The sequence below is a fragment of the Microcaecilia unicolor genome, chromosome 9, assembly GCF_901765095.1.
Source record: "Microcaecilia unicolor chromosome 9, aMicUni1.1, whole genome shotgun sequence".
NCBI classification, from domain to species: domain Eukaryota; kingdom Metazoa; phylum Chordata; class Amphibia; order Gymnophiona; family Siphonopidae; genus Microcaecilia; species Microcaecilia unicolor.
This window is the reverse complement of record NC_044039.1, coordinates 138,102,634-138,116,876: the sequence shown is the minus strand read 5'-3', so window position 1 is coordinate 138,116,876 and position 14,243 is coordinate 138,102,634. Positions and strand designations below refer to the sequence as shown.

At 39.6% G+C, this 14,243-nt stretch overlaps 1 protein-coding gene across 6 annotated transcripts in view; it reads left to right on the top strand.

The window, feature by feature from the left end:
• NUMB (NUMB endocytic adaptor protein) overlaps nt 1-14,243 on the top strand; it is a 186,150-nt gene that overhangs the window by 48,763 nt on the left and 123,144 nt on the right. The window lies entirely within an intron of this gene.

Genomic DNA, 14,243 nt, shown 5'->3' with positions numbered 1-14,243 from the left:
ATTTGACATACTGGTATAACTATGTTAACAAACTATGTAAGCCACTTTGAGCCTGCAAATAGGTGGGATAAGGTGGGATTCAAATGCAATAAATAAATTTCGGAGAGGGCATTTCTTGAACTTGGGTTTTGGGTCCACCATGTGAGAGTAGCACGGTGTGGTGTAGAGGAGAGCTGGTGAATCTGTCTGTTAGGGGATGGAAGAATTAAGACTGGACAAAAAAAGAGTAGGCACTGCAATGGGGGGCTTCTAGGCACATGCCCAGAAAGTTTTCTGTGCTTAGGAGCACACTTAGTCCATGGCACTATTGGATGACATCGCAAGTGTGTGGCTGACTCATCCTGCTTTGTCATAGGGAAGTGTAAGCTATACCAACTCTCCAAGAAACTAATAACACTGGAGATCAAATCTCCAGAAAATGTTTGTTTTTTTCAACAATTTGGGTTACTCTAATAGAATTTGCAACCCTGAATCAGAATATAACTTAGCAATATTTCTGTCACACAGGGTTCAGCTGAAGTGTATACTTCACTGTCCATATAGAACCATGTCATATGGCACTAATCTCAAAGCTGATGGAAGGTTAGGATATGAAATTGACTTTTTGCTTTCGTGGAAGAAAAATCTCAAACATTAGTCAAACAGAAATAAGAATCTGTAACATGATTTCTGCTCTTTCCATATCATTGGGATAGTTAATGGCACGGTTGGCAGTGAACCTTTTGATTAACTGCACATGATGCACAACAAATATGAGGAGCCCAGCTACTTTCTTGATTGTCAACTTTACATCCAAAATACAGTTCATAGGCTGCCTTCAGACAGAATTTGCTGCAAAGACAGCAGAAAGTGTCAGCGTGATTAATTCATTTTTGTGACATTTTCAGTTTAATTAAGCATCACGTTACGCAATAATTAGCTATTTATCAATTTCTCCTAGAACAATACATAAAACTTGGGCTAAATGACATAATATATTTAAACTGATGGGGTTAATTTACTAGTGACACACGTTATAACAATTTTCTTTACATTTCTAGAAAACCATATCTTATAGAAAAATGTTGGTCTTTTCTGTGATCAGCATCCAAAAATCTGTAAGAAAGATCCAGTCTCATTATTTATTTATTGCACTTGTATCCCACATTTTCCCACCTATTTGCAGGCTCAATGTGGCTTACAGAGACCTGTTATGGCAGCGCCATTCCAGGGTAAAAGATACAATTGGTGTTACAAAAAGATTGAAGCTGAAAGAAAAGAGCTAAGCATCAGTTATAGAGAGAAGACTTTCCGAGTATGGGTGGGGTGTTGAAGTATTTTGATTAAGCTAAGGATTCTCGTGGTAGGCCTTGTTGAAGAGAGAGGTTTTCAGAGATTTGCGAAAGTTAGTTATTTTGTTGATTATTTTCAAGTTTGTTGGTAGTGCATTCCACAGCTGTGTGCTCATGTAGGAAAAGCTGGATGCAGGTGTTAGTCTGTATTTTAATCCTTTACAGCTGGGGAAGTGCAGATTAAGAAATGTGCGGGCAGATCTTTTAGCATTTCTGGGAGGTAGGTCCACGAGGTCTAACATGTAGGCCGGGGCATCTCCGTAAATGATTTTCATATTTTGTTTTACCAAATATGAGTCTGGCTGCGGTGTTCTGGGCTGTTTGAAGTTTCTTGACAAGTTGCTCTTTGCAGCCAGCGTAGAGTGCATTGCAATAGTCTAGGTGACTTAGTACCATTGATTGTACCAGGTTGCGAAAAATGGATCTAGGGAAGAAAGGTTTTATTCCTTTGATTTTCCACATGGAGTAGAACATCTTCTTAGTTATGTTCTTCACATGGTTTTCAAGTGTGAGATTTCGATCAATGGTGACTCCAAGAATTTTCAGAGTGTTTGAGATGGGAAGGGAGTAGTTTGGTAAGGTTATAGTGGTGAACTGACTTGTATTATGTTGTGAGGGAAGTATCAGACATTGAGTTTTTTTCTGCGTTAAGTTTTAGCTGAAATGCATCCGCCCAGGAGTGCATGATTTGGAAGCTTTGGTTGATGCCATTGGTGATTTCCTTTAGATTATGTTTGAACAGGATGTAGATCGTGACATCATCTGCATAAATGTAAGGATTGAGGTTTTGATTGGCTAGTAGCTTGGCTAAGGGTATCATCATTAGGTTGAAGAGGGTTGGTGAGAGGGGGGATCCTTGGGGGACTCCACATTCAGGTGTCCATGGGGCTGATATGGCTGCATTGGCTGTTACTTGGTATGATCTTGTTGTCAGGAATCCTCTAAACCAGTTGAGAACATTCCCTCCAACTCCAAATTATTCTAGGATATGTAGTAATATTCCATGGTTGACCATGTCGAAGGCACTGGACATATCAAATTGTAAGAGAAGTATGTTGTTGCCTGTTGCAATTGTTTGTTTAAATTTGTTCATTAAAGTCACTAGTACTGTTTCAGTACTGTGGTTTGATCGAAATCCTGATTGAGACTCGTGAAGAATTGAGTATTTATTTAGGTAGTTAGTGAGCTGTTTCGTCACTATGCCCTCCATAAGTTTGGTTATCAGAGGGATAGATACTACTGGATGATAATTGGTTAAGTCGTTTGTACTTTTCTTTGCGTCTTTAGGTAAAGGCGTAAGTAGAATGTTTCCTTTATCCTTTGGGAAGAAACCATTTTGTAGCATGTAGTTTCAAGTGTCTCGTGAGGTCTGTTTTGAATTGTTGAGGGGCAAATCTTATAAGGTTAGTAGGGCAGACGTCTAATTTGCATTGCAACTTGGCGTATCTTCCAAGCGATTGGGAGATGTCATCAATCGAGATTGTGTCAAAGTTCGTTCATGATCGGTCTGCTGGATATTCCCCAGGTAATGGATCTAAGCACTCAAGGAGCTATACATACTCAGTAGTGTTGATTGGTATCATGAGTCGTAGCTTTATAATTTTCTCTTTGAAGTATTTCGCAAGCTTGTGTGCTGATGGGGTGTCTGTGTTGTTAGAAGTGACCGGTGTGGTATTTAATAGTTTGTTTACGAGTTGGAAGAGTTTATGTGTATCCTTGAAGTCTGGCCCGATTTTAGTTTTATAGTATGATCTTTTAGTTTGTCTGATGGTGTATTTGTTTTCTTTGTAGTTGTTTCCAGTTGTTGAGTGCCGAGTCATCTTTTTTTCTTAATCCACGCTCGTTCTAATCTTCTGACTTGTGTTTTTAATTCTTTCAATTCTTCATTAAACCATGGGATTGAGTTTTTTCTATGTGAGGTTCTGGTTTGAAGTGGTGCTATGATATCTAGTATGGTTCTGCATCTGTTGTCCCACTCATGAAGAAATTGGGTTGAGTCTGTTGGTGTTGTCCATTCGTTGTTATAGAATTGTTGCCAGAATGTTTAGTGGGTCGATTTTGCCTCTTGTGGTGTAGGTTGATTGTTCTTGTTTATGTTGTGAGTCTTTTGTTCGCCAGTGAAGGGAAAGGTTTGCTTTGTAGTGATTGGACCATGGTATAGCTGTCCATTTTGTATCTGTGATGTAATGATATCTAATGTGTGTCCTTTAATATGGGTGGGTTGCGTATTTGGCCAGTGAAGCTCCCATAGTTGGAGGAAGTCTTTGCATTGTCAAACACTTTGCTTCATTGTCAAACACTTTGGGGGAATGTTGCCTTCTGATATGACCTGATTTTATATATGTACATCTCAATGAAAAACTGTAGGAGACATTGCTAGTGTACAGTACCTGAGCTAATCTCAGTAGTGTTGGATTTTTTTCGACAGCTTCACTCCTTATATTGCTTTGCTTTTTGATGCATATCACCACTGTCACATTGTCTAACCTGGTCTTTGGAGCATAAGAAAGCTCGTTAGGTTGCTGCCAGCATGTTGATGGGTAGTTCAATTTCTGGTAAGGACAATGCTCATTGACCTGTCAAGGCTTGATAATGTGTACTCAAGCCTTTCCAACTTGCACCAATGTTAAGGATAACCAGTTGATGCTGCAGAGCAGTGGTTCTCAACCCAGTCCTTGGGACTCACCTAGCCAGTCAGATTTTCAGAATATCCATATTGCATAAGCATGAGATAAATTTGCATGCACTGCCTTCATTGTATTCAAATCTGTCTTGTGTATATTTATTGTGGATATCCTGAAAGCCTGACTGATTGAATATGTCCTGAGTACTAGATTGAAAACCCATGCTGTAGAGGAATTTCTTTCATCATATTTTTATTTTTTAAATCCAGTCCAGCAAGTATTTTTCTTGAGACGATTAGAATATTGTGTATAATTTTGGAGATCATAGCTTCAAAAAGATATAAACAGGGAGTCAGAGCAGAAGGCGGCTACTAAAACAGTTGGTGGCCTTTGTCATAGAGTGTATAGGGACAGACTTAAAGATTTCCATATGTATACTTTGGAACAAAGACAAATAGGGGAGATATGATAGAGGTGATTAAATACCTACGTGACATAAATGCACAGGAGGTGAGTTTCAGTTGAAAGGAAGTTCTGGAATAAGGGGGCATAGGATGAAGGTAAAAGAGGACAGGACTCAGAAGTTTCCTGAGGAGTATTTCATGGAAAATGTGGTGGAGGTGGTGGAGATGAAAACTGTATCTGAATTCAAGAAGACTTCATCTCTAAGGAAGAGTAAGGGATAGTAAATGGCATGTATAGGCAGACTGGATAGTCCATCTGCCTTCATTTTTCTATGTTTGTATGATAGTGACTTTCACTTTACAACTTGATTGAAATGCTGTATTGTATTTATATTTCCACTGTTTATGGAAAGTTTGTTTATTTCCTGACTTGTTTAGGGATATGCAAAAGTGATGCTAGCAATTCATGGCCTTAAGTTCAAACTTTGGGTGCCTTTTGCTATGTTTTCCTTGAAATTTTAAAACTTTTATTCTATGATGGTGAAATAAGTATAACTTTTCTAGGCTGTTTTCTTTTGCTGTTTTTCTCTCAGACATTTGTTTCCTGGTTTCAGCGGCATGACGACTGGTTGTGGGTTGAGGTTTGCGCCCTCAGGACAGTAATTTGCAGTTTTCAGCCAGTGTATTACATTTCTAACAAAAGAACCCTGACACAGGCAAAGGCTGAAACATGGTCTGTGTTTCAATAAACAGTATATGTTCTACTGATGGCTCCTGTGGTGCATCCTTAGTCTGTGACCTAATCATTAGTGGTGGTTTGTTTTTGGTTTGTTTTTTTGTAGTACAAATCTACTTTGCCATCAGCAATAAATTGAATGTGGCTCTTGAGAACCATTCAGGTTCAGATGTTCAGAAATAGCTTAAATCTTAATCCTCTTAAAATCACCTAACATACCTGTAAACAGTGGTTGGAAAAAGTTTAATACAAAGGGCCAGATGGAGTCATGAGGACACTGTGATCTTGCTACTGCCTCATTCACTTTGTTATCAAAGAATAACAGTGCTGAGCCTTTGATGAGGACATTGACAGGAACAGTCACAGAACTATTGGACAGTGTGCCTGTGTAACTGCAACTCAGGAATAGGCAAACAACAACAAACTCTACCTGAACCCAAGCAAAACAGAGATTCTTGTAGTACCTACCCCAAGTGGACAAATACCTGACTTCAAAATACCTTTTGGGACATATGAACTCCCCCTAAAATCACAGGTCAGAAATCTTGGAATACTACTAGACTCATCACTCACTCTGATCCCGCAAATTCAAACAACCTTTAAAATTGTCTCTATCACCTGTAGCAGCTGCAAAATCTCTCATCATATATTGAAAAAGACCACAGTGATCCATGCCATGATAATATCATGACTGTAATGCCCCTGTACATCGGTCAAACCAGAGAGAGTTTGGATCAGCTCCAACTAATTCAGAATGCTGCAGCATGACTGATAGAAGTCTGCAAATTTTGTGTCCACATCACACACTTCCTGCAAAAACTACACTGGCTACCAGTATCTTACAGGGCTAAATTTAAAACTCTGATTTTCAAGGTCCTTAGACAAAATGGGCCATAGTACTTAAAAAATTAGTTAGCCCTTTACATGCCTTTGAGACCTCTAAGATCCTCTCAAGGAGCATGTTTACTGACTATACACTCATTCAGCTACACCCTCTGCAACTTAGACCAGTTCTTTATATCTTGTTTAACTGTACAAAGAACTTGCCTTGAGTTTAGTCACCAGTCTATTTATCACAACTGACTCTGTACCACCCATCTTGCCCCCATCTATATATCTGCACTTGGCCCTTTTGCTGCATGGGGCCAAGCATTAGCATTGTATCTGTTATTTGAATGCTCTAATGTGTTCTTACTAGGTGTTTCATTAGTATTATGCTGACATGGTATTCTATCTCTGTTATTTGAATTTCAGTGCTGTTAAATGTGCCTAAATTTTCACGTGGTTTGTAGAATATGCCGAATGCCGGTCCACATGACTAAATTTGGTCATGGTCAATTACACCAAGTAAAACCTAGTGTAAATCCCGATGTCTAAATTAGGCGTGGAGCGGGTATAATTTATAATAACGTGCAAACAATTTAGAAATGCCCACAACCCGCCCACTTTTCAACTATGTGACTTATATTTACACGCACCACATTACAGAATAAGCTTAGCAAGTAGTGTGCATAAATCCTATTTAATGTCAATTAGTGCTTGTAATTGGTAGTTAACATCCAATTATCAGCACTGATTAGCTTGTTAACTGATGAAGTTATGCACATTTATACATTTTGATTTCTGTGCATGATGCAGAAATCTTGGTGCGATATATAGTACTACTACTACTACTATTTAGCATTTCTATAGCGCTAAAAGGCGTACGCAGTGCTGCACAAACCTAGAAGAGAGACAGTCCCTGCTCAAAGAGCTTACAATCTAATAGACAAAAAAAAAGTAAGCAAATCAAATCAATTAATGTGTACAGGAAGGAGGAGAGGAGGGTAGGTGGAGGCGAGTGGTTACAAGTGGTTACGAGTCAAAAGCAATGTTAAAGAGGTGGGCTTTCAGTCTAGATTTAAAGGTGGCCAAGGATGGGGCAAGACGTAGGGGCTCAGGAAGTTTATTCCAGGTGTAGGGTGCAGCGAGACAGAAGGCGCGAAGTCTGGAGTTGGCAGTAGTGGAGAAGGGAACAGATAAGAAGGATTTATCCATGGAGCGGAGTGCACGGGAAGGGGTGTAGGGAAGGACGAGTGTGGAGAGATACTGGGGAGCAGCAGAGTGAGTGCATTTATAGGTTAGTAGAAGAAGTTTGAACAGGATGCGAAAACGGATAGGGAGCCAGTGAAGCGACTTGAGGAGAGGGGTAGTATGAGTAAAGCAACCCTGGCGGAAGACGAGACGGGCAGCAGAGTTTTGAACCAATTGGAGAGGGGAGAGGTGACTAAGTGGGAGGCCAGCAAGAAGCAGATTGCAGTAGTCTAAACAAGAGGTGACAAGGGTGTGGATGAGGGTTTTTGGTAGAGTGCTCGGAAAGAATCCTGGGGTTGTTGTATTTGTTTATATTTGGTGATTTTACTATTGTTATGCTGTTAAGTTTTTTTTATGTGAAATTGTACCTGCTGTAATCTTACCTTTAGCCTCAACTAAAGCCGTTTCTTAAGATATAGTCATCCTTCGCTCCTCCATCCTAAGCCTCACTCTTGAAGACCAACCCATAATCTCTTTAACATCATAATAGCTTTTGCTATTCATCTCATCTTTCTGTATTGGAAAAACAATTCACATCTCGATGTTCATGAATGGTGGAGCTGTCTATGTGCTATCAGAAAGTATGAAGAAAAGCAGCGAGACTTAACGTAGCATTTTCAAGTTTTAAAAGGACATGGGCACCTTTCGATGACTATGCTGGTGGAAATATTAGCTAATCATAATCTTTTGCACAGCTTTTATCTCTAGCATTACTTATGCTCCTTTGTAATACATTTGGTATTGTTCTTGTTTTCCCATGTTATTGTTTATCAAATTTTACAATTCGTATGTCACATTGATTTGTCTTTTGCTAAAAATCAATAAAAAGAACTTTAAAAACTGTACCTGCTGTACACCACCTTGAATCTCTTCATAAAGGTGGTTAATAAATCCCAATAAATAAATAAAATTGAATAAATAATGCTAAGATTGTGTGGGTGGATTTAAGGGTCTGCAGGCCATAGTTTGTCCATCCGTGTTTCAAGAGGGATTAGTGAGATTAGATAGCACTTGTTTGCTTATAGATCTTAAACTCTGCTTATAAATTGGTTTTTGACAAATTCCAGACACCAAGTCACCATGACAACTAGAAATTTGCTTCTGTCACCTGGAGTTTTCAGAGCCCTTTTTAAAAGGGGGGAGGGGGTTAAGCTGCTGGAGCAGAAGCTCCTTCTTTTCTGCATCATGCAACTCTGTGCAAGTCTGAACTGAGCGGAGCAGGAACTCTGGAGCTGAGCATGATACTTGAGAACTCAATACAATGTGAGAGTTCCTGCACCCGTGTGGCTTATATTCACACATAGTTGGTCAGTGCAGGAAGAAACCCCTGCTCTTTTGGCCACAGACAGCAGGGTGAGTGGCTCTGAGAGAAAGGATGACTGGTTGTGAGAATGGGGCTGCTGGTTATGTAATTTGGCAATGTCTCTCAGTCATGCATGAAGAGTCTGTTTTTACTAAGCTTTCATTTTTTTTCCATTATTTAATCGGGTACGAAAGGTACAGTGGTTTATTTGCTATCTGAGGTTAAACTTTAAAGGTCATGTTTTGTTGGTATTGGAAAGATTGTATTGGCTGCTAGTTACATTGAGCACAATGTAAAATGTTGATTTACATTTTAAAGCTGTTCATAACCTGACCCCTTTTTATTTGAGATTGAGGTTACTAATCTATCAAGAAATGTCAGTTGTGTTCAGCAGCTGAGAATTGCCTGACAGTTCTTCCATTGTCGGTGATAAAGTAGGAGCACCCACAGAAACAAGCTATTTTGGAAGCATTGCCCACTAAATGCAGCCAAGAGAATCAATATTTATCAGCTTACAACCTAAAAACAGAAATCCTACATACAACAGAGTAGAGGAACAGCTTGTCAAAATACTATATCTCCCATTGGCTTCCTCATGAAAACAGATATATCCTGCCTCCATCCACCTTTGAAAAAATGTATTCCTCCAGTCCTCATGCTTATCCCAGGGCAAGCTAAGATCTTCAGAAGCAATGTTCGGTCACCTGCCCACTGGCTTCAAATTCAAAATGGTACCAACTGAGCTGTGGCTTCCCGTTGCACCACAAGTGAGGAGCAAAGGGGAGCTACAGATCAGCTAGTGCCATCTTTAGTTCTAGCAGCAGCTGGGTAGAAGGAAATTTCACTTCTGCCCATGAAGATTTCTGCTTGCCTGGGCTTGGGGCTAGAGAAGGGGGCCAGAAATTATTGAAATTCAGTTGGGGAGTGGTTTTAGTTTAGATGGCTGCTGTGCCCCTGAATGTAGTTTGTGTAGAGTTCTGTATAACCAGTAGTAGGTGTATTGGTTTTCTACGGCCCAATGTAATATTTATAGTGCTGCCTATTCATAGGGTTCTTGCTGTTTGAATCTTAGGAATTAGTGCTACTGTTGTTTGACAGGTTTTGCTACACATGTGTTAAGTTGGGATTTATTTTCAGGTTTTGTATTTTGCAGTATGGCTGGTAGTGGAGAGATTTTTGTTATTGCTCAAAAGACATTAGAATCAGAATTTTTTTTGTAAGGTGATTTCCAAGGAAAATATCCTATCTGTTGCTGGAAGGTTGGATTTTTGTGGTTGTAGAGCATGTTTACATTTAACTCATAAGAACTGCTATACTGTTAGGTTTTTACAGCGTGTGTATATGTGTGTGTGTGTATGTATATATATGTATGTATGTATGTATGTATATATGTATATATACGAGGGTTTTATTTTTATAAATAAGATTGGCCAGTATGGAATTTTCAATATTATTTGGTAAAAAAAATTAAAAAGTTATTACACACCGCGTTTTCCTATGTAGTACAAAATGATAAAATTCATGTTAAATTATGCATTTTGGGCCTGATATTCATCTAGTGACAATCAGTGTTTTGCTGACCAGGCCATGTTCGGGCTCTGGCACTGAATTTCTGAATCTAAGGGAGCTGGCTAAAACATAGCTGTTTAATTGTGATATTCGGCATTTAACTGGCTGTGAAGAGCCTTATAAAGATAGAACTGTGTTTTATGCAGTCCTATTTATGAGGTTTTCTTAACCAGTTAAGTGCCAAACATCGGTACTTTAACCAGCTAATTGCCTACTCTGCCCTTGGATTGCCCCCAACATAGCCCGTTTCGGCTTGAGCGCTACCCAGGCATTTATATTTTAGACGAGTTTAAAAATTTTGTAACCCACTCTATCCTACAATTCGAAGCACTATCAAGTTTTAAGTGCTGCTGAAAATGCCTGATTAGCCCTAGACAGGTGATTTAAACACCCAGGAGCCTCTCCTGGCAGTTTAAATCATTTTGAATATTTTGCCGTGGATTATTCATTTACTGTAAATGTCTACTTGTTTGCAGAGATAGTGGTTGCATTTATAAATGACAAAATTTAGTAATACTGTGCAGTATTCCTATGCTCCCACCCAGCTACTCCTTCAAGCCATCTTGCTGTCAAAAATTCTGGAGAGAACCTTGTAGTATGAAATGTGTAAATGTTGAGAAAACACTGATTTGTCCAAGGTTTTGTTGATAATGTTGCAAATGTGTACTACTGTGTGTGATATTCTTAGCATTTTAAATTAAATATATGAATCTTCCAAGTATATGGCATTACAGCTTCCTTTTTATCTACAAATGCAGTACAGTATTGCGTATGTAGGAGTAGGTTCGCCTCCGGCCCTGGCCGCGCCGCACTTCTGGCCATGACCCCACCCCCAGTTCCACTTCCTTTTTGTCTACATATTGAGCCCTGTGTACACCTGTAGATGTGCTGCTCTTTTCCAGTATAGATGCCTCTGGATTCGTACTACATGTATTCCTAATCATTCGTCGGAATACACACACTAATTTCCCCATGGACTTTTCTATCTCCTCTGAGGCATGCATAAGTGATAGCAAAATGCTTATTTCAGCAAGGGATTTAAAAGGGTTGATGAAGGGGAAATTGTGCGTAACCCTATGGTAATTTAAATGACCTTTAAAATGTAAAACAGACAATGTGGTGGATCCAAGAAGGTTTTGATGTTAGATGTGTGACTGGGCTCTCTCCAGCTGGACCTGTAAACCTGTTGTTGTTCTTCTCTATATTTAATTTCTGAATATGGGCAAGCGGAAAGGGAAAGTAAGGGTAATAAACCCAGTTAGCTTATCTTCTGGCCAGCCTTCTAGTTTGCAGTTTGTTTTTCTTTTTGCTGGGACTCTCCTTGCTGGTAGGGTAGAGAAGGGAACCCAACACCGCCTTGAGGATCTATCATTGAACCCTAATAACCAGCTATGGGCTCCTCAGTAGTGGGAGCGGCTGCAGAGCTGGCCCCAAAGAATGATGCGGTGCCTGCTTCAATTAGGAGGTGAAGTAGGGTATGAGTTGGCATTAGGGGAGAACAAGGGTATGAGCACTGGGGAGGGCTGGTTGTCAAATTTGTTGCACTGCTCAGTAGTGAGTGTTGCACCGTCAGGGGAGCAGGAGATAGGTAGTTTGCCATCTAGAGTTTGGTAGCAGAGGAATGCAGAGGTTGGAGAAACCAGAGTTGATCACCTTTTAGAGTCTATTTGGCAAGTATCATGAATCTTGAACGTATTTTGGGGAGCAAATTAGGCAATTAGGAGGAATCTACGGAGTCTGTCAAGTCATGAGTGAATATTATGGAGGAGAAAGTGGCCCAACAAGCTGAGGCCCCAATGCTGAAAACTCTGGCGCTGTTCCAAATAGTACTGTAAAAATACTGCTGGAAAAGCGCAGAAGAACAATGTCCTAATGCTCAATGCTACTACTACTACTACTACTACTACTACTACTTGACATTTCTAAAGCGCTACTAGGGTTACGCAGCGCTGTACAATTTAACATAGAAGGATAGTCCCTGCTCAAAGGAGCTTACAATCTAAAGGACAAATGTACAGTCAGTCAAATAGGGGCAGTCTAGATTTCCTGAAAGGTATAAAGGTTAGGTGCCGAAAGCAACATTGAAGAGGTGGGCTTTGAGCAAGGATTTGAAGATGGATAGGGAGGGGGCTTGGCGTAAGGGCTCAGGAAGTTGATTCCAAGCATAGGGTGAGGCGAGGCAGAATGAGAGGAGCCTGGAGTTGGCGGTGGTGGAGAAGGGTACTGAGAGGAGGGATTTGTCCAGGTGCACTTATAGCATTGAGCATTAGGGAGTTCGGCGGGAGGATTGTGCTTGGTGCATGTGCAGAAGAGTTCCGCAGTAAGCTTGGCATCTGTGCTCATGCGACTGGTAAAACCCGAACATGAAGCACACAGTGGTGTCTGTTTTCTGTGGCCTAAATAAAAGTGTTAATTTTTTTTTTTTAAAGCTTGGATGCATATCTTTAGACGCAGGAAACAGATGTCAGTGTGTTCTTTCACTGGGCATTCATGGATGCTTTAGATATAGATGCAGGAAAGAGGTGCCATTGGCGTTTTTATTAGCATGGATGCTTTAAATTTAGTCGCAGAAAAGAGATGCCAATGTGTGCTTTCACTTGAGTCTGCTGTTCCTTACAAGAAGTGCTTAAGGGCTTGCACAGGCTTCCTTCTGCTTCCAAAAGCAATCAAAACTGGCAGATTTTGTAGAAAGAAGCATGAGAATCATGGGACATACTCTCTTCCAGCACCCTAATGCCTGCTTCGACCTGGCGTTATTTTTTACAGTGGTAAGGCAGTTTTGTTTCAGTTACTCATTTTTGAGCATTGGGGAGGAATAGAAAATTACCTCATTTACTTGAGCTTGATTACATTTGCATGCTACCTTCGCTAAGGCCTGGTGTGCTCGCTTCCCGCGCTAGAACCCTCTGAACATTCTTCACAGGTAAACGCAGGCGCTAGTACAGTGCTAATGGCCTCTAGCACCCATGTTTACTTTTGAGCATCAGCCTGTGAGTGTACCAGAAAAGTTTGAAGAGTTATATTGTTCAAGCTATGTTGATTGGTGATTGTGTCAGCATACACCATTATTAAGTTGGAATGGCTTGAGAATAAAATTATATGTTTGAACATTAGAATTTTATTTATTAACCTACTATTGGTTGAAAGGACCTTTTTTAAAAGAAATATCTGCTGGAAGTGCTGGAAATACCCATGGACTCGATAGCACCCATTCATAATGTATCTTACCTGCCTTTTAAGAAGAAATGGGTTTCTAATAATAGTGAAAGGGGCGAGGAAGAATTGTCAGCTTGCTATGGATGTTTTGGATTTATCAGCACTGCTTGAGCCTTCCTCTGAGGGCTTGGTGGACTGAGCTACCCTGCTGGTTTTCCTAGTCTTCGAAACTGATAAGAATTTAATAATACAATTATTTTTCTGTAATTAGTCTGTAGATTTTGAAACTGTGTGTCTGATGTTTTCCTGAATTGTATGGACAGGCAGAGAAGGAAAAGATCCTTTATTTTTTTATACATCCATCCATTTAGAGATCTTTTATGTTGTACAGTTGGTATATTTTAGATTAATATCCCCCCCCCCCCCCCGTTTTTTTTTTATTCTGTGGGATGCAGGGTAGTTACATTTTCCATAAATGTGCTTTTGTATTTCGTGTTGCTATTAGATCTAATAGTGAATGTACTTTGTGGTTTTCACTTCTTCTTGGTAACCTGAATAATTTGGCATGAATGCTTATGGAGATGTTTGACATCTTAGAAGGTGCTTTATGAGCAAGTATAATGTTAGCCTGATATTTATAAATAAATTTTGGGCATAATTGCACCCCCTATTTTTGGGTGATGTTTCTCAGCTCCATTCAATCATATATACACATTTTTTTTACATTCCATATGTGTGTTCTATTTTTATTTCTAGAAGCCTTTGTCTTCTGCTGTGTGTAGCATAGACATTTTTGAAACTGATTTTATTGGTAAAGTATATAGTCAAGTTTAGCGAGACCCTTTGTTTTCATTTTTGTTCTTTGTGTTTTGTCTTTGGTTTTGTGTCTTTTTTTTTAATGTTTAAATTTATACTTTTTTTGGTTGATATTTCTTCTTTTGACTGTGTTTTAGCTTTTCTTTTTTTCTATGTTTATGGTATACTGCCCTGATTAAACAAGACTTCACAAGACCCTTGAAGTAGGCATTGCACTGAAACATATTGGGT